The following is a 20,841-nucleotide window of genomic DNA, read 5'->3' on the forward strand; positions in this document are numbered from 1 at the left end:
GGGTCATTGCTGGGCCCCCTACTGTTTGGTATATATTTCTCAGACATTCAGGTCAAAACTAAGAGGTTGTAGCTGACCAAGTTTGCAGATGCCTGCAAATTGGATGTAATTATTCAATCCCCAACTGATGTCAGTATACTCCAGGAGGGTCTTACGCAGACCAACGACTGATGTCTTAGTCACGGTCTCAAACAGAATGCAAAGAAATGCATCATTATTCCCTTTGGCAGAAACAATGCCCCCTCGCGCTGTCAAATCAGCATCAATACTTTAGGTACCCATGGAGTGGTAAGGGATCTGGGTTCACAAGTTGACCGTGACCTTAACTTTCACCACCGTGTGTCTACTGTAGTAAAGAAGGCTTTCTATGTAGCACAGTTGATTAGTAAAGGCATCACCTCAAGAGTAAAAGAGGTTATAACCCCTCGATACTCAGCAGTAATCTGACCCATAATTGAGTATAACGCCCCATTCAGCATGCACCATACAAAGCACATGCAGCAATTTGAGAGACCGCGGAGATTTCTAACAAAGAAAATCAAGGGACTCCAGCACAGGCCATACACACACTGACTTAAGTCCCTGTCACTTTACTCAATATGATATAGACTTCTTAGGCGAGACTTATGCCTGGCTTACAGAGCAATCTCAAACCCAAACCTAATGAACTTGCTGCATATCTGTAAATCAAATGAGACTAAGATCACCAGTTCCAGGATCTAAATATGGTCTGTGACTTAAATAGGACATACTGAAGGGACATATTTATCCCCCATTCACTGCTGCTGCCTTGGAGTACAGCACCTCAATGACACTGTTCAAAAGGAACTCGGACAAGTGGATGGGGCACCATAACTTCTTACCAGGAATAGGACCCACAACCCTCCTGGACATGGGCTGTCATTACTAAATGCAATCTTGGGTATTAACTAAAATTTCTATAGCATTACATTGGGATGAATCAGCTAGGGTGGAAATGACCTCCGGGTCGATAGCCTAGTAATCTCCTGTAACACTATGACCCTATGATACCATGTACTCTGGGATCCTGAGAAATTCCCTTGCAGAAGTTTGGTTTAGGTTGCAGAAACTCAGGAAGATCTGTTGAAACATCACTACTTTTGTCTGGGGGGAGGAAAGATTCTTCCCAAGGACAAATCTAACAGATATCACAGGAAAAGTATTCGTTGAGATGGGAGGAGAGAAGACTTCTTCAAATTGATTGGAAATCAGAGGTTGAAAAACTGTTACGGAACAGTTGCTAAAGGCACTTGACAGCTGGTAAAATAGTTAACAAAGATAAGACAGTTGTACAAATATGGAAAGAAATGAATACCCTGATGTCTGCAATAAGCAATTATTGGATCTAGGCATTGGTGCCGTGGAGAGTCCAAAGAGAAAAACAAAGAAATGATAATGTGAGCCAGACACAGCAAATTTTAAGACATGCCTGAAATGCTTGGTAATAGGAATGAGATGATAGGAGTCTTTATGATCCAGTTTTACCATGAAAGCTGTATGAGGACTCAAAGGTACAAGAGTTTGAAGTGATGACATTTTCAGGATCTTAACAAAAAGATTTAAAGCAAAAAGATCTAGCACTGGCCTCCAGGATCCTTCTGGTTTGGGAACCCAGAAATATCTTTGAATAATAGCCCCTGGTTAGAAGATTTTGAGGTAACGATTCTATGACTCCCTGAGACAGCATGTTGTGTGCAATGGAAGAAAAAAGAGAAATTTGGTTCATTGAGGAAGGTGGAATTCTTTGATAGAGAGGAAGGCATTACCAAGAATATCCTGGTTGGATTACAGTCATAACTAAACTGATTGAAACTATCTGATGCAATAAGGGAAGTTAAAATCTTAGGGATATAGAATGATTGCCAGGGTGGGAGGGCAAAGGATCCTGCACAGGTGGATAATAATGCTGACTGGGGGTTCATAGGTGTTCACTAGGCTAATAATCACAAGGGCATTTTTAAGTCTAGCCATGCATCCAAAATTTCTGACAAGTTCTGATACCCTTGATAAGTGTAAGCATGGGCATGGGAGATGAACCATTTACAGCTTACCTGTGTCCATTATAGACATGGGTGCCAACACTTATCAAGGGTAGCAGAACTTGTCAGAGATTTGGAATACAGGGCTAGGCTTAAAAAGGCCCTTGTGGTTGTTAGCCTAGTAAACACCTATAAACCTATAAGGAGTGTGTTGTCAAGATGATAGTTATCAGGGATGATGACTTCCCAAAGGATACTATTATGCATTTCTTGGCATTTAGTTTTAGTCCATGGCTCTGACACCAGTTGTTTGTCTGTGTCAGCCCCTCCTGGAGAGCATTTGTGTCAGTGTGGTGTGAGATTCAATGGCAGCTCCTAATTTGCAATCATCTGCAAATTTAGTCAGCTAGAGACCACTGACATTGGCCTTGACTGCTGAGAAGTAAATGCCAAAATGGAGTGGTACAGGGACTGATCCCAGAAGGACTCTACTTGTGACTGGCCTCTTTGTAGAGGTGGATTCCCCAGTTCTAACTTCTTTGGTCCCATCTATGAGAACAGCTGGCTATCAACTGGGTGACATCTGGGTTTGTACCTAACCTCTTGAGTTTGTCAACAATACCCAAACTGGGTATTGTGTCAAATGCCATGGCCAGATCAAGGTCGGCAGTGTGAACTATTTTTCCCTCATCCATTGCTTTGCTGATCTTCTCAAAGAAGTCCACCAGGTTGAGTAGGCATGCTCTGCTCTTGACAATGCCAAACTGAGTTGGGTCCAGTGTCTGGAGGTTTACTATATCTCTGTTGATCATGTCTATGATAATTTTTTCCATGGCTTTACACAAACGACTAGTGAGACTTATGAGTCTGTAATTTCCAGGGTCTGTAGATGGCCCACCTTTGTGCAGAGGGATGACTGTTGCCTTTCTCCATTCATGAGGCACAAAGCCTGTTTGGAGGCTACAGTTAAATAGCAATTCCATAGGTCATGTTTCATGCTATTTTTAAGGCATCCTGGGATATTGTCTGTGCCCATCGATGCAGTATTCTTGGTCTTAGAGAGAGCATTAATGACCTGTTCCTTAGTGATAGTGGGGGGTATATTTTATGACATTTCCTGAGGGAAGTTTGAGGGGGAGTGAGGGGTAAAGTTGGAACTGAATTTATCAGCCAGGTAGTTTGCTATAACTTCTGGCTCAGTATAGGTGGCTCCATTTACAATGAGCTCTGCACACAATTGTATATTGCCTTTGAGGTTGCAGACATAGACAAATAATGCTTTGTGGTTGTCCTTGGCCTGAGAGGCCAAACTTATCTCAGATTTGGCTTTGGTAGACTTTTTTTTGTCCTCTGAGTTGTTTGTTTAGTTTGATGAGAGTGTGTTTATCCTGTTGGGTGCTGCACCTCCTAACTTTTACCATGGTTTTCTTTCTTCTCCTATACAGTGTATTGATTTTATAATTCCACCAGGATGACTTGTTTTTAGAGTTAGTTCTGTACTTCCTCCTGGTGGGTACAGCTGCCTCTATGCAGCTATTAACATGCTTATATAAGGTTTCTGTGAACAGTTCTGCATAGGCAGCAATGTTCTCAAGGTTTATGGGGGCTTGAAATTTTGCCAGGTTCTCACTTAATAGCAGGGTATTAGCCCTAGAATAGTTTCTGAACATTCCAGGTTTAACTGGGGGGTCCATGTTTTATTTTTTACTTCAAAGGACACCATTTTGTGGTCTGACTTTACCAGAGAAGGCATTACAGTAGGAGGTATGCAACACTCTCCCATATTAGTGAAGACCAGATCCAGTATAGTTGCATCCCTGGTTGGTATATTGACTATTTGGTCCAGGGAGTTTGTGTTTACAAAATCCTAGGATCTCTGTGCGTGTACATATGGTGTCGTATAGGATTTCCAAGTTAATAGTGGGGTAATTAAAGTCACATATGAATATGGTATTGGGTTGGATGGTTAGTGTTTCTAATAAGTTTAAATACATGGTATGGGTTTCCTTGGTCATAGAGGGGGACCTATAGCTTACAAGGACGTAGTATTGGATTTCGCCTATGGTGATGTGAACATGGAGCAGCTCAAGTGCATTGTCCTGTTGGACCAGCCTTGAAGTATATTTATTTTTGTTATAAATTCAGACGCGTCCACCTTTAGGCCCTGTCTGTGAAGTAGCTGGCCTAAATATGTGGAAGACATTATAACCTTGCACTGTTGGTGTGATCTCCATGACTTTAAACCATGTCACAGTGACTGCACGGATGTCAGCATTCTCTAGGTAAAGAGAGTTTTTTGTTTAGACTCCTAGCATTGAGCAGTAATACTGTTAGTTTTTTTTTTGGTTTTGATTTGCTATGTTGGAAGTACTTTCATTTTGACATTGCCTAAAAAATGCACTATGGAGGAAGATAATGTTTTAGCTAATGTTTGAAAGCCTAGATGGGAGAGGTGCAGACCATCCCTTACAAAGAAGTGTGGTCTGTTGCCCATCTCCGTCCATGCTGACAAATATTGCACCCCGTTAGAATGACACCAGAAACTAAGCCAATTATTAAAGTCATCATCCTTGGAGAAGGTAAAATGCTGCCCTGTGCTAGGCCCGTACCAGCCTGAGACACATATTCCGAGAGCTGCATGATGTCTCTCTTCATATAGTCTAGGGAGGTACGTCTTAAGTCATTTACTCCCATATGGACTATGACTGAATCATATTGGTAATTGTGGTCCAATAACCTGAGTGCATGCTTAATGTAGCAAATCCTAGCACCTGATAAGCAACTGACTGTGACTTTCTCCTTACTCAGCCTGGTGAGATGGACATCAGTGTGTCTCATGATGGAGTCTCCAATGACAAGAATATTGGATTGTGTGGTGGCTTGCTTTATGGGCTTAGAGGTAGAGGCTCCATGAGATATAGCTCTATGTGTTAATGTGGGTGCTGTTTTGACATAGTGCATTTGGGGCTGCTGAGGGTATTTGTTATGTGTACTTCATCTAGGAGGTCATTGTGTTTAGGAAGGTTACATTTAAGTACATCAGCATATGTGGGTTGATATGTCTGCTTTGAATTGTGTGTGATAGGTGCAGCATGTGTATTACTGACAACCTTATTGACATTAGGAGTACTTTTATGTGAGAGCTGTGCCTCCAGTGATATTGTATAAATACATCAATCACATGCCATATCAGTTTCTTTTAAAATTAACTGGTTGTCAGTAAATATGAGGCAATTTCTACATTGCCGCAGGATGCCCATATCCACCAAGCCTGTAACGGAGACGGTTGGAAAGTTCACATCCATGGCAACAGACCCTTTTTTATTGGTTAGACAGTTGGAGTGAGAATCTCAATCACTGTCATGAGTATCTGGTTTACAATTATGGTGACAGTGCTTGTCACTGCAAACTAGTTGTCCTGTGTGCAGCTAGGTAATGGAGAAATTTCAATTGTGCTTTTACAGGAAAAATGTCACTCAAGGTGTCTGAGTCTGTACAGAGCACTGCAAAACACTTGAGGGGAAACTAATACATAGACCTTGAAAATTTAAGGATGAAGCATTTAGGTAGATATTCTGAAATTAGAAGTAATTTAAAACGTACTTACTGCAAACAAAGCATTAGCTTGTCAAGAATTATGAAAAGAGGGGAATCACATGAATGGCTACTGCCTGGCTACTACTAATGCTGGTCTCACCATAGCTTTACTCTATTGAGATACAATGCTCCTTTGATTCTTCTCTCACCAGAAGCAAAATGTTAGCAGCAATCCCAAGATGAGTAGGAGGCCATAGCCTGTTTAGTCTTGTCCCAGATGATGCAAAGGAGTTTATAGGCTTGTAGCATTTTCCTGGTAGATGTCTTGAATAGCAACCAGACCAATCAGGAACATTAAGCACAAACATTCACTCTCCAACCAGAAACAGTCAAGAATCAATACACTCTTTTCCTTCTCTCACCAGGACCAGAATATAAACAAAGATTCCAAGCTGTCACCTATAAAGCAGTTATTAGGCTTCCTGGTGATCAGCAGTATCCAGGAAATAATGTCCTTGTACTCCTTGTCTCACCAGGAGAAAACAGAGGCACTAATCTGAAGATGACTACTGAGAGGCAAAACGTGGGCTCTCTAATAACTGGTGGTCTTGCAATAAATGTTTAAAGGTAAGATGAAAAATATGGTTTAATATCCTAAACACTGAAGTGTGCACTAAGCAGTTAGATATGAAAGTGGGTAACTAAAGTTTTAGCTAATTGGAGAGCCACTAGTTTTTAAAGAGCAAGATAGATTGAAAGGGGGTAGGCACTTTTGTATTCTGGTACTATAGAATACAGTGGGATAGCCAAGAAATTTAAATAGTTGAAGGGGAGCGATGTCACAAAATGGTAATTTTGTGCTTATACACACCAGCCAGCGAAAGGAGAGAGGGAAGGAGATATACGGTCAAATTAACAAAAGGGCCAGGCAACTAGAAAGACAGTGGTGTTTAAGAACACAACAGTAACAGGGTGGGAGGATGGAGAAGAAAATCTGTCTGACTCACAAGAGACACAGCTGTGGCCTCTATTAAAGTTTTAATATTCAGTTAAAAGCAGAATACAAGTAAAACATGGCGTAAAGAACACAAATCACAGTATACAAAATAGAAAAAGGCAATAAAGTAATACAAAATACAAGAACTCAAAACAGACTAACCTTCCCTGACAGCAAACTGCGGCAGTGACTGGGGGAGCTGTCCATGAGATTTTTAAGCCTTTCATTTATTTTTTTGTGGTTTGCTCCATCTTGTTTTTAATCCTAAAAAGTTTTTTCCTTGCTGCTTAAATTGTTTATTGGACAAGGAGTTTGATGAGGAGGAAAAACTATTATTTGGTTTTAAAAAAAAGTGTTGGTAAATCTGAATATCTTTTTGAATGAGATTCCCCATTCGTCACACTTTCTCAGCTGCAGAAGGTGCAAACAGTCTCGTTATCTAAAGGAAAGATTAAATTATCAGACTAACATCTTCAGGAAAGTTTTGATTATGAATCCAAGCATGTTTCCTTAACTCACTCAAGCCTATAGCTCATTTTGAACAAATTAAAAAGATGATGAAGCTCTTTCTTAGAGAGACATCAAGCTCAGAGTAGATGAGTGTGGGGAAGGTTCAAAAAAAGGTAAGAAATCTAGACAGAATAAAAGTTAATGTGTCTGTAGAAGAACAAAGCTGTGTTAATTCATTTAACAGAAGCATTTATTTCTGTATTTATTTATTTACACTTTGTTCATTAGATTAGTTCCATTAGGCCAATAGCCTCTTTTCAGATCAGACCTAAAGTAATATTCATACTGGCTAGGGGAAATTTGGACAGGGCACTGGGGAAATTCTCCTACACTTTTTTGGAATTTGCATGTCTCTTCTCAATTCTGGTGCAGTGGTGGCTGGGAGGAATGGTATGATAAAGGAGCAGGGACAGTGGGTGGAGATAAGCATTACAGAATGCAATTTTGCCATTTTGGAAGCATAAAGGAGTATTTCAGATGATGTTAGGAGCTGTGGATATCAGAAATGGTCAGAGTTTAGCTGAACCAAGTGTTGGAGAGTGAAAACAAAAGAAATACATGATATGAAAATACATGGGAAATGTGGTACATCAGTTCTGAAAAAGAATACAGAAAAAAGAAGTAATAGTGACAGTAATATATGTGAGAAAAAGGTATTCATTTAGTAAGAAATGAAATTAACAATGGTGCTACAAATAGACAGGTATTATGTATGGGACAATTCAGTTGAACCTTTGGGATTTAAAGCACCAAATATGCATTCAGTTATACATTTGGGTTGACTGACTTTCTGTCTTTCAAGACTGAAAGTCTTTTGTTAACATTTTTTTGGAAGCAAGTGAGAAAAACAAAAATAGTTTACATTTGCATAATTACATTATTTCTGGACAAAAAAAATTGTGCCAACTAAAAGAATATGTTTGCAATTTTGAACTTCTGAACCTTGAATGTTGGCATAATAATATGTTTAAAATGCATGTGAAAAAAAGTTAACATTTTTATTAAACTGGAAGATGAAAGAGGTTTTTTAGACTAGTGGGTGGGAAGGGGAAATTACTTTAAAAATGGAAAATGATGTTCTATAGCATTTGCCAAGTATTCTCTTCTTAATGGGTTTAGATCCCAACTGTGTGTTAGCCAGCCTAAAAAATATTTTTTTTGTAATGAGTCATCATATTTGATTCAGGCTTGTGATAAAATCTGTTGCAATCTACTGATGTACTATGTTCTTCATCTGTAAATATGTTGTAAGTAATTGCTATGTAAATTGTTAATCGCTATGTAATCCAATGTAACTACTGTCTGTTTATTTTAACTGTGGAGCTTTTCTCCCCGGGCCTCCGCTGAAAATGGACCTATGTCCAGTCAGACACTCCCGGTCAATAAATATAAATAAATAAATAAATATTTGTGGTGAAATGGGGCCTATGACAAAGAATTTGAAGTCTCTTTGTATGAAATTTAAAGCAGAGAAGCACCTTTAATTTATATAAAAAAGATGAAAATGCTACAGAAAATGGAAATGAAAACAGTGATGTTGGTTCAAGTAAAACAGAGTTAGAAAAGGAGGATGATACAGATGTTACTAAAGAAGATGTTTATGCTAAGGAGGGTCACATTTGGATAGTGCTGCAGGAAACAGAACTTGTATCAGAAATTGTGTTTGATGTTTTAAGTAATCAAAATAATATTTCAGATGATGAAATTAGATCTTAAAGAAGTAAATTTACAAAAGGATAAAGGGTTAGAATTCCAAAAAGAAAGTTTAAGAGAAATTCACCTAGACTTTTAAAAAAGGAAATTAATAATTTTATGGCTGTCTCTTTAAATGATAATAATATTGAAAATGAGGTAAGAAAAATTGCTGTGTTGGAGTGTTGTTGTAAGTTAGATATTTAGATCATAGTATTATGAAATACCCATTTACTGGTCTTAGAGGAGGGGACAAATAAAAACAAAAATTGATTATTATTGATCAGTAAATGATTAGTAAAACACAAATAATAGAAGGAGGGGTTATTTCTGATATTTTCTCTGATCATTAAGCTATTGGGATAGAGATTAAAAAAAAATAAAGATATGATCATACAAGGTAAAAGAAAAAAGAGGTTTGCCAGGGAATTTTATAAAGAAGGAAGATACTGCATGAAGTCATATTGTTTTGGAAGGATCATTTTGCATTGATAGTGTTTTGTGATAGTAGGACCAATTTGTGGTTACATTTCAAAAAGCAGTATAAGACTATATCATTAACTTTACATGTTTATGACACACAGCAAAAATGATAGTTGCAGAATCTATTTAGAAAAAAATAATACAGATTGATAAAGAATAAAAATTTTATAAGGAAATCAATAGAGAATGAGAGAGCTATTATTTAAACAAATGTCTTTTAATAGGGGCAAAAAGAAGTTTCACCATATTTGAGAAATGTATCTAAAAATGACATGAACTTTGTGAGAAGTATGAAAGGCGAGAATGGGAATAGAAAGATAGTACTGAAGGACATTGTGGAGGTAGTGAAAAAGTATGTTACTCAGTGTTTAGTAAAGGAAAAGGTGTGTGAATGTAAAATAGCAAGTTAAGAAATGTTCTAATGATTCACTGCTTTCTTTGCAGAAACAGATAATAAATGAGTGGATAGAGTGATTACTTCTGTTAATTTAGAATCAGATTCAATCATAGATTAAATAGGTTGTGATTATATATATATATATATATATATATATATATATATATATATATATATATAGAGAGAGAGAGAGAGAGAGATACTTGATGTGAGGCAAAGTAATATCTTTTTACTCACGTTAAATGAATAGGTAGAGATTATTTGAAGTAAATATATTTGCAAATGTGTTATTAAGTTTATTTAGAAAAAAAGGTGATAAAGAAAGCAATACAAATTGGAGGCATGTTATTTTGATTAATAAAGATTATCAGATTTTTATGCAGGTAAAATGAAGAATGAGTTTCAAAATATTTTGGGGGAAGTTATCTTACCATGGAACCACGAACCTGAGGGAAGCTGTAACAGTCCAAACCAAAACAGAATACAGCTTCAGGGATGATGCCAATGAATATCCAAGTTCAAGGAAAGATGAACGCTGAATAAATCAGCGTTCATCTTTCCTTGAACTTGGATATTCATTGGCATCATCCCTGAAGCTGTATTTTATCTTACCATGGATATATGGGGTTAATAGAAAGAAATTAAGACATTTATTGTTTCAAGTTATGGATGCTGTTGATGATATTATGAATGAAAAAATGGATGCAAAGGTGATGGTAGGGAAGGTGAGAAAGATATTTGTCAGATCTGAGCTTTTTTGTTTATGGAACATTTTACAAATCTATGGTTTAAGGGGAAAGATTTTGCAGGGTCCTTAAAATAACATATAAATCAGCAAAGTTTAAAGTGTTAGTTAATGGTTCGATAAGTGAGAGTGTAAGTGTTGAGATGGGTGTGAGGTAGAAATTTCCAATGAACAGTATATTATTTGTACTGCTTATGAATGCTTTGAGTGATATAAATAGTCTATTGATTAGGGCTGCATCTGATATGTTAGGTAGGATTAATATAGCTATTTTTGTTAACATATGTTGATGATATTATCATGATAAAGAAAGAGAGAGAATGGATGAAGATGGGCATAGTTTATTTAAATGATTTGTTAAAAGCTGTAGGCTTAAAGTTAGATGAAGAGAAAAGCATGTATTTAGGGGATAACATAAAAATAGAAAGTGTTATATTTAATATGAGAGAATGTCATTGTTAGGACCGAGATTTGGTAGTTCAGAGATGGTGAGTGAACAGTGGGTACAGGTAATAGATGACTTAAAAGATGTAGCAAAAGTTTGGGGGCTTTTACAATGTCTTTTAAAAAGAAGGTATATTTAATAAATTAAGTGATCTGAGGGTATTTTTTTGTTAGGAACTTTAATATTTATTGAAATAAAGGAGAAATATATAGAACAAATAATATTATATATTTTGGCAGTTTTGAGATTGAATCCATTTGAGAGGAACAATTTTCTTTAACAGATGTGAAAGCTTGATTGGCTTCAATAAGCACATTGTATTAGGAGCTTCTTTAAATCTGTATTGTTTTGTAAGGGGGAAAAGAGATGTGACGGAAGAGGTTATTGATGAGATAGTAAGGACAGAGTATGATTTGTTTTGGGAATTAGCTAAATGGAAAAATAAAAAAGTTGGATAATGAAAATAAGAAAGTTAGAAATTATTATGATAAGTTGATTACATGAAAAGCAGATAATAAATATTGAAATTAAGAGAATATAAATTGGTATGAGAAAATAATACAAAAATGTTATTATGATAACCTTTAGGAGAATTTGGATGGTAATGTTATTAATGATGTTAAGAGAAGGAAATAAAGATGTTGAGATGATATTAAAATAAATTTTCAGTTAAAGGAAGTGTGTTATACATGGTTCAGCACACCAGGTTATGTTATGTTTATTTTGTAAATAAAAAGAGATGTAAAGTCGTGCATTATTAATTTATCAGGTTCAGAGAATTTGGGGCCAGTATGTAAAGATTTTTTAGAGGATATGGGTTATATTGAAAATATTGATATGAATATGATTTTGTATAGTTATTATAACAGAAAGTTTGAATGGTATGTTGAAAGACTAAATAAATTGTTTTATGTAGCATGTATTATTTGGTTTGTTAGACAAATGACATTTTGTTTAATAAGAAGTGAATATTTTTTGATATATTGAGGAAAATTGGGCTGTGGATTTGGAAAATGCATAGAACAGAATATATAAAGGAAGACACAAAAAGAGTGGTTAAAATGCATATATGTATGTACGTGATTCACATGTAAATACACTTTTCATTTTTGTATGTATTGGTGTGCTATAATATGATGAGATTTGGTGGCAATAAAGTATCCCTACTCATTTTGTTAAGTGTTATGGGATCTTTTACATCCACCTGAGTTCCCAGAAATACAGACAGATAGGATATCACATTAACATCTCATCTGAAGGATGGCACACTCAGGAGTGCAGCACCTCACCCCTTATGCTGCCCCATGTTGTCAGTACTGGATAATTAATCCAACTACTTGGTGTGAGAATAGAATCCACAGCTTTATTCACCAAAGGTGAAAGTGCTACCTGTTAAGCTACAGAGACTAGATGGGGAGTAGATGTGTGTATGCTTTATGGCATTAGTAAGGAGTTGGAACTGGACCAGGATATCTTGTCCAGTTATTGTAAATACACAATCAGTTATGTCATTATTCACAATGGAAGCTTCTGGTTTTATTAAACTCATGCTTGATCAAATAGAAAAACATTTATAGGTTTAGTAAGGTCTGTGTGGAAGGAAAACATTCTAACGGAATACCCATATAAATTACCATCAATATTGCAAAGTACATTGGAGGTGCAGTTCCTCATGCCAAGTCCCTATCCAGAGCTGAAGGTGTGTGAGAAAAGGGGCATCAAAGACCCCAAATCCAAACAAAGTAGATATAAAAGTGTTACCATGGGTATTTGGCTATGCTAATTCCAAGAAGTGATAAAGGGCAAGGGATAAGAATCCAAGGACATGCCTATTGCGAATTTGCTCTACCATATTCAAGTCACCCAAGGCCACTGTGGTCACAAACAGGTGAGTGAGTCTAGTAGTAATAATTATATCACTATGACACTGAATCCATATAGAGGATACCACTGGGTAGTAAGCAAATGGTTCATCAAGGGAATGATTGCTGTGTCCAAAGGGTGGATAAAGTCTACTTATATAGAAAGAAAAATGTCCCAAAAAAAGTTTAGGAAAAGTGAATTTAAGGTTTGCTTGAATCTACTGCCTCTCTGACGAAATGAGGACCTTCATAAACCTTTAAACCAAAACACCTCTATCTAGTTATTAAAAGGTGGTATGGAAAAAAAAGTCCCAACTGGTACTCCCCATTCTTCACTTAGTTATACTCAAATCACATAGAACAACCAATACAGTACTAACCAGACTATGCCATTTTTTTCATACAGTACCCCATTACTTTTGAGATTTCTCTCCACCAAATAAACCTGCCCACCTTCCATCTGAGGGGGTCAACTTAGGCATTCCACTCAGCATAGGCATGGGTCAAGTGTTGGAATTTCTACTGTCACCCTTGGGTTCTGGGGATGTTTGCTGGCCTATTTCACCTTTCTTATGTGCCTAATTTGAATGCCTATATTATGAATAGGAGAAAAAGTGAAGAAAAGAGGCAATTACCTTCAGCATAAGAGCCACAACTTGCTTTATATGGAGTAATTGGCCGGGAAATGGTAGAATCTCAGAAAAAATGTACCCATAAAATTGCAAACCATCATTGGGACTCAAAAACACTGTCATCTCAAGATCACATGGCCTTCCTGAAAACACTAGAGGGGATAAATGTATCACCAAACACCATCATACTAGGTGACTTCAATTACCCTAATATAGACTGGGAACACTACTCAAGCCCAAACACCCTAGCCCAAAAGTTCCTGGAATTCATAAACTCAAATGCCATGGAACAACTAGTCACCATCCCCACAAGAGGAGATAACATACTTGATCTCATCATCACGAACATGGGAGCACAATGTTCAACACCGGAAGTATACCCCTCACTGGTGAGATCAGATCACAAACTAATCTCGTTGGAGGTCCTCATCCCACCCCCACCTGAAATAAAAAAGACCACAGTAAAGAACTTCTCGAAAGCCGACTTCACACTTCTAAAGACTAGTGTGGTCTCCTTTAAGGCCCCCGAGCTGGCAGAAAACAGTACTCAAGCCGCTGAATCACTTACAAACACCTTCTACCAGCACCTGCAGGACTGCATGGATAAGGCAATCCCAAACAAAACAAAGACTCTTAGTACCAAAGGCAAGCGTCCAGTCTGGTGGACCCCAGCCATAAACAAACTCTACAATAAAAGGAGTAAGCTACTACAAGATAGAGCAAAATCCTTAAAAGGTAAGACACCCTTGATCACTATAAGTAAAAAACTAAGAGCTCTCATAAAATCATCCAAAGCAAATTTAGAGAGAAAAATAGCTAAAGACTCAAAAGACAATCATAAGGCCTTCTTTAGCTATGTTAGAAACCTAGGAGGAAACTCCCAGATTTGCTCAGAACTAGTTCAAAATGATGTGAAGATTACTGATCCTACAGACATTGCCAACATACTGGCTGACAGGTTCAGTGCAAACTCCCCCCCCCTCCCCCCCAAAAGGAGAGATATCTATACCAAACGATTGCAGCCCCCCAAACATCTCCAGTGCCCAAGTGAGAACTGCTCTCTCCAAAGCAAAAAACACAGCATCCATGGGACCTGATGGTGTCCCCGGCTGTGTGCTCCACGAACTCAATGAGGAATTAAACCCACAGCTAGGACAGCTGTTTAATCAAAGTCTTACCTCTGGATGCATACCCAGGGAGTGGCGCACTGCAACTGTGGTCCCACTTCACAAAGGCGGTGCCTCCACCGACCCTGGAAATTACCGGCCCATTAGCTTGACAAGCCTTATCTGCAAAGCCATGGAGAGGATCATAATGGACCTCATAAATAAAGACATAGGGAATTTGCAGACTTTGGATCCAACCCAGTTTGGCTTTGTCAAAGGCAGATCATGCCTTTTAAACTTGGTTGACTTCTTCGAAACAGTCACCAAAGCCATTGAGAGGAAAGGCAGTCCATACAGCCTACCTCGATCTGGCTAAGGCCTTCGATACAATACCCCACTCGGGTATCATTGAAAAACTCATCAGCTTAAATGTTAACCCATACATCACAAGATGGGTTGCAAACTGGCTGAGTGACAGAACCCACAGGGTCAGAGTTGCTGGCGCCATGTCAGACTCAAAGCCTGTCACAAGTGGTGTCCCACAGGGCTCAGTCCTGGGCCCACTCTTGTTTGGCATCTACTTTTCCAGTACAAGCAAACACAGGAGGGTTATGGCTGACAAAGTTTGCAGATGACTGCAAACTGGGTGCCATAGTAGAAAACACATCTGACACAGATATCCTTCAGAAGGGTCTCACAGAAACGGATAACTGGTGCCAGAGCCACGGCCTGAAGTTAAATGCCAAAAATGCATAGTCATACCCTTTGGGAAAAACAAGGTTACCCCTAGCTACCAAATAGGTGGCAATCCACTGAGCACAGAAGAAGTTATCAGGGACCTGGGGACCCAGGTTGATAGTAGTCTGTCATTCGACACCCATGTAGCTAAAGTAGTTAGGAAGACCTTCTACATTGCCCACCTTATCATGAAGGGATTCTCATCTAGATCAAGGGAGGTCATAGTCTCCCTTTACTCATCACTCATCAGACCAATGATTGAGTACAATGCCCCATTCGGGATGTATCTGACCCGACACTTGCAGCAGCTGGAGAGGCCACAAAGTTCCTCACCAAAAGGATAAAGGGTCTCAAAAATCTGTCCTATGCTGCCCGACTGAAAGAACTCCAGCTCTATTCAGTCGCACGCTTGCCCAGAGGTGACCTCTGCCTAACATACAAGGCCATGTCAAACCCAGATTTGATGAATATGCTTCACCTCAAAAAAATCTAGATCCATCAGAGCCACAAGGGCGGAGACTTAAACCTCGACACGGCTATTAATAGGACGTGCTGGAGGGATAGATTCATCACCCAAAGACTCCCTATGCTGTGGAACAAAATCCCGGTACATGTGAGGCAGAGCACCTCGCTGGCCTTGTTCAAGAGAAATCTTGACCAATGGATGGGAGATCGCAGATATACCCCAGGGATTACCTCAGTGTCACTGCTCGACAGAGGCACAGCAAAAATAATGGGTATAGTTCCCCATACTAAAGGGGTGGCGTAAGCCACAAAACGATGGGCTAGGCTTGTAAATGCCCTCGGGCAGATAGCCTAGTATGAACCTATGAACCTATGAACCTATCACTGTTAATAAAACTGACAAGCAAAATCAACAAAACCACACTCAAATACATGAAAATAATATAAACAAATCTAATAATTAGACCAGAAAGTAAAAACATGGCTAAAAGTCCCAACCTAGTATTAAAAAAATAAAAAGAGGAATCCAATGAAGTCAAGGAAGGCCAAGCTACCTTCTTCTTCTTTTTTCGCCTTTTCCTGGTTAGGGATCACCACAGCGGATCACCTGTCTGTTCATGATTGGCAGTGGAGTTTTACAGTGTTGAGTTGCCAGCCTGGCGCCCAACCTTCCACAGAAGGCACACACACTCACACACTCACACCTAGGGCCAATTTAGAGTGACCAATTCACCTACAGCATGTCTTTGGGATGTGGGAGGAAACCGGAGCACCCGGAGGAAACCCACGCAACCACAGGGAGGACATGCAGACTCCGTACAGGAGGCACCCCAGCCAAGGATTGAACCGGAGAACCTCTTGCTGTGAGGCGGAAGGCCAAGCTACCTAAAATAACTAAAACAGATTCAATATTTATTAATCATTTGTTGACTTGGGTTAGTGGTCTCTTTTCAGGGCGAGACCCAAAGTGATATTTATACTACAAGGGAAATCTGGTCTGGGCATTGAGGAATTTCTACTCTTTTCAAGAGGTACCTTGGGATCTTTTACTCCACCCGAGCTATCACCAACTCTGATGTGCTATACTAGTCAAAAATCAGTTAATGAACATTTTGCAATGATCATGAGATACTGAGACTGACCCTTGGCATCAGTGGTAAGAATGGTGGCAAAACTCCCCTGAAGTAAGAGCCATGGAAAGGACTTAATGCCCTCTCTTCCCTACAGTGTCAAAATTAGATGCAGGGATAATGGGTAGAAAATATTCTCCAGGAAGGAAAAAGTGTCATCATATTTCTGTTAATACCATTCATATCAGCGTAGGTCCAATATGTGGACTGATGAATGAGCTCTTGGCTAGTTTTAACAAACTGGAGATGGGATCAATCAGTCATATATCCAATATTTCAATGGCATATGGTTTGAGGACCAATGCGGGAACTTCACAGTAAAAATTAGAAAAAAAGTAAGTATTTTGAAATTCGTAATACTATTTATAAACTGACGGTTTACATGTTGAGTTTGTTTCAGCCCAGATAAAGGACAACAGTGCTCACTGTTGACTCAGTCACTGGCCTCATTTCTTGTGTGTGTGTGTGTGTGTGTGTGTGTGTGTGTGTGTGTGTGTGTGTGTGTGTGTGTGTACGCACGCGTGTGTGCTCATGTGTGTTTATGAGAATTTAGTTGACACTATGTTTGATTGCCATCCGTTTAGTTGACTAAATAGAATGCTGACAGGTTGACAGGTGTGTGATACTGCACAATTCTTGGGGTTAGGAAACATGCCCTTTTCCTGATATTGTGTAATCTCTGAGTTAGCATAAATTATTAGCAGGGGGTATAGGAGGGTACAGTAGGGCTTATCTACCTGTAAACTATGATGTTTTTACCTTTTTTTTTAGTTTAAAATTTTGCATTTGCAGAGGTTATTGCAACGTTATGTGGTTGACATTTGAGTATTTCAACTGTAGTTAGTACATCTGTATGTATATCTATAGATATCTATATCTATATATATATATATATATATATATATATATATATATATATATATATATATATATATATATATATATATATATATATATATATATATATATATATATATATATCTTTCCTGTCAGTTTGTGGCATGGTTTTTGTAATTTTCATGACCTGAGGGAATAACCCAACCAAGGTGACAGAGCACAAACATTTTTGTGCTTTGCCAAAGTAAGTGTCATACCAGGAATGAGCCAACATTCTCACAAGGCAGCCTAGCCTAACCTCTCCCTGTGGAGGCTTGTAATTTCCACAGTCACTGCTAATTAAATGATGTATGAGTGTATCCATATAGCTACAATTCCCCTTTGTCTAGTTTTAACATCTAGGTGCAGTGCAGACATCCTGATGGTTCATAATGCTGTCTGATATACCACAAGAGTACTGATATGGTAAACAATATAACATACTACCTGTCTCATTTTTCCTCCCCCCAGGTTAGTTATGCTGGTATCAGCTGCTCACTCCAACCCCAGCCTCACTCTACTAGCTACCCATGCTACTAATCCAGTATGGGTCTTCTTGGCAAAGACAGGGCTTTATCTTTCTATGCCAGGTAACAAAACACAAGTCTATATTTGGTATTTTAAAATATTCAGTATTTCTCATATAGATATTTAAAATGTTAGTTTTATATGTACATCTATATTGATATCTTTTTTCAAAATATGCATGACGATAATGACTCATTAAATGCATGACGATAATGACTCATTAACAAGTGATACCTCAAACATAAGCATCTTTTGAAATGGGATACCACAGTTTAGGTGTTCTCTAATCATACCTCTCAACTATCCAGATTTTCACAGAATGTTCAGATTTTTGACTCATATTTCTGCTCTATTCCTCATAAGATTTGTGTTTTTTGGATTTTTTTTGACAAATCACTGAGGACTGAGTTTCCTATATAATGACAGGCATTTGAGTTTCAGACTTCATATCCTTCAGAAAATGCATAGTAGCACAATACTTTTTATTCTAGTAACTTTCTAAGTTTATAAGATCAATATTTGAAATGTTCCCCTATTTTTGAGGCTTTGTCAACCTATTATTTTGTCATTGTCCAGATCTTTTGTGCTAATAAGTTGAGAACTATGTCTCTCACTATATAACTTTAGAGATAGAAAAAGGAAGTAGATTACAATAAATAGTCTTAAAACAATTTGAAATCTATTCATGAGTTGCATAAAATTTACATCTCAGCTAATATTTCATATGCACACATTTTCCTCCGCAATAATCTTCCTATACAGGTATATTATGAATCCTTGCAGCACTGTATGCTTTAAAATAAAGAGGCATGCATGCAGTGCATTCAGCCTTATGAGATTGAAATCTGTGATAATTCCTGTATCAGTACATGCAATATGTTTTACATAGTACTTCTCCCTCCATGTGCAACTCCCATGTTATAGCTTACTATGTAATTTAGTAGTGTAGTTACATCAGCAGTATGAGATATGTGGGGTGTGTGTTTGTATCTGTGTGTGCATACATGCAAGTATCGGTATGTGTCTGTGTGTACATGTCCATGCACATGTTTGTATAGGTGTGCATGCACATATATTTCCTATCCAAGTTGTGCATGTGCATGTATTTCATATCTGAGCTGTGCATGCCAAGTTTTCTAAGTATCAGCAGCTCATGCTTTCAACAGCTTAGTGCTCACTGTCTTGCTTCCACTGAACAGTGCAGCAGTAGAAAGAGGCTTGATGATTTATGAAACATTATTCCAGCTATAACCTTCTCAACTTGTTGCAGGAGGATACTCAGTCACAGACTTACAGTGTATTGTTTATTAATGGCAGTGTCAGAATTAACCATGCCTTAAAAAGGAAATGTACAGAAATAATTGTTTCCCAGGTATCTGCAAATGATTCAGGAATGTTCTCAATGGATTAACTAGTGGTAACTTCAGACTGAAAATCTTTAGGAGCTGAAGTGTATTATTCTGCAGTGAGCTGTTTGCAATTAAGCTGCGCAATAAAATCAGAAGGTAACAGTTTGGTTTTACTCTGATTTCATAACTCTATTTTTATAATGTATAGAAATGGCTGTTATAATGCATATGTTTATGTTTTACTGCCTCCACGAGGAAGTCATGTTGAGAAATTCACTGTAAATCAGATTTTTTAGTGAAAGAAGATGATGGTGCAAAAAGACAGAAGCTGCTACTATCAGTTTTTTAATGTGCTCATTTTACTTATGTTTTATTCTGTGATAATGCATTTTGTGTTTATACGAAACTGTATACTGGAATTGTACATCTATATTGATATCTTTTTTCAAAATATGCAACCTCAAACATAAGCATCTTTTGAAATGGGATACCCCAGTTTAGGTGTTCTCTAATCATACCTCTCAACTATCCAGATTTTCACAGAATGTTCAGATTTTTGACTCATATTTCTGCTCTATTTCTCATAAGATTTGTGTTTTTTGGATGTTTTTTGACAAATCATTGAGGACTAAGTTTCCTATATAAGGACAGGCATTTGAGTTTCAGACTTCATATCCTTCAGAAAATGCATAGTAGCACAATACTTTTTATTCTAGTAACTTTCTAAGTATATAAGATCAATATTTAAAATGTTCCCCTATTTTTGAGGCTTTGTCAACCTATTATTTTGTCATTGTCCAGATCTTTTGTGCTAATAAGTTGAGAACTATGTCTCTCACTATATAACTTTAGAGATAGAAAAAGGAAGTAGATTACAATAAATAGTCTTAAAACAATTTGAAATCTATTCATGAGTTGCATAAAATTTACATCTCAGCTAATATTTCATATGCACACATTTTCCTCCGCAATAATCTTCCTATACAGGTATATTATGAATCCTTGCAGCACTGTATGCTTTAAAATAAGGAGGCATGCATGCAGTGCATTCAGCCTTATGAGATTGAAATCTGTGAAAATTCCTGTATCAGTACATGCAATATGTTTTACATAGTAATTCTCCCTCCATGTGCAACTCCCATGTTATAGCTTACTATGTAATTTATTAGTGTAGTTACATCAGCAGTATGAGATATGTGGGGTGTGTGTTTGTATCTGTGTGTGCATACATGCAAGTATCGGTATGTGTCTGTGTGTACATGTCCATGTACATGTTTGTATAGGTGTGCATGCACATATATTTCCTATCCAAGTTGTGCATGTGCATGTATTTCATATCTGAGCTGTGC

At 37.8% G+C, this 20,841-nt stretch overlaps 1 protein-coding gene across 1 annotated transcript in view; it reads left to right on the forward strand.

Annotated features, from left to right (window-relative positions):
• Positions 1 to 20,841, forward strand: part of LOC122804910 (integrin beta-2-like) — a 1,273,642-nt gene that overhangs the window by 98,882 nt on the left and 1,153,919 nt on the right. The gene's annotated exons all lie outside the window — the stretch shown is intronic.

This window comes from Protopterus annectens, chromosome 6.part0 (genome assembly GCF_019279795.1).
Source record: "Protopterus annectens isolate FY-2018-M chromosome 6.part0, PAN1.0, whole genome shotgun sequence".
Taxonomy (NCBI): domain Eukaryota; kingdom Metazoa; phylum Chordata; order Ceratodontiformes; family Protopteridae; genus Protopterus; species Protopterus annectens.